Consider the following 1,019-nt stretch of genomic DNA (forward strand, 5'->3'; position numbering starts at 1 on the left):
AGCATTTTAGAATAGTTTACTTTGTTACTTATTTATTTAGTTATAGAATTCTGACATAGATAGATAGCATATCTGTTTGTTTTTAGTTACTGTTATTTGTTTATTTACACTTTAGTACCTGTGTTAGTTTAGATTTAGATTTAGGTTGTCTGCTTACATCTGGTCTTAGTACCAGTGTATGCAGGGGCGACGAGGTTTAAGAGCCCCATTACACCCATTTGTTGACAACCCAGAGAGAATTTTACATTCTCATCAAAGTTCGACAACAATGGCTGACATGGATCCTCCACCTCCACCCCCAGTTCATCCACGCCCTCTGCGGGAATACTTCATTCCAACAGACTATGTTCAGGCATCCTGCATTCAGAGACCCGATGTAGGAGCGCCTAATTACGAGATTAAGGCCAGCATTATTCAGATGCTTCCATCCTTTTATGGCCTTAGTCATGAAGATCCCTACAGACATTTAGATGAATTCCTCGAAATCTATTCTACTGTTAAGATACATAATTTTGATGATGATGCTTTGAGGTTGACTCTATTCCCCTTTTCATTGAAGGACAAAGCCAAGTATTGACTAAAGTCCTTAGATTCTGTAGAAATAGAGTCCTGGGATCAATTGCAATAAGAGTTTCTTCAGAAATATTTTCCCATTGGTGGTACGAACCAATATCGTAGAGCCATCACTAGCTTTTCAGAGCTAGATGGTGAGCGCTTTCATGAGACATGGGAGAGAATGAAGGATCTCCTTAGGAAATGTCCCCATCATCAGGTGCCGAAATGGCAACTGGTGTAGAGTTTCTATGATGGATTGTTTGACAAGAATCGTCAGATGATCGACTCTTCATGTGGAGGGACATTCATGCTGAAGAGCGAGGACGAAGCATGGAGGCTATTTGATACATTGGCTGAGAATTCCCTCCACCATGCTTCGAGCTCTCATTCGGATAGAGTCACACCCAGCATTCAGAAGAAAACTGGTGTTCTTGAGATTGGTCCATCTAATGCACTACAGTGCA

The 1,019-nt window shown here is 41.0% G+C and overlaps 1 non-coding gene across 1 annotated transcript; it reads right to left on the reverse strand.

Moving 5' to 3' along the window:
* Window positions 1-671: 671 nt before the first annotated feature.
* Window positions 672-774, reverse strand: LOC149816876 (small nucleolar RNA R71). Its single transcript, XR_016427780.1, has one exon. It is a non-coding gene; the product is annotated as a small nucleolar RNA R71 (small nucleolar RNA).
* Window positions 775-1,019: the final 245 nt, after the last annotated feature.

Source organism: Nuphar pumila, chromosome 14, assembly GCF_984573655.1.
Source record: "Nuphar pumila chromosome 14, dmNupPumi1.hap1.1, whole genome shotgun sequence".
In the NCBI taxonomy this organism is placed as follows: Eukaryota; Viridiplantae; Streptophyta; class Magnoliopsida; order Nymphaeales; family Nymphaeaceae; genus Nuphar; species Nuphar pumila.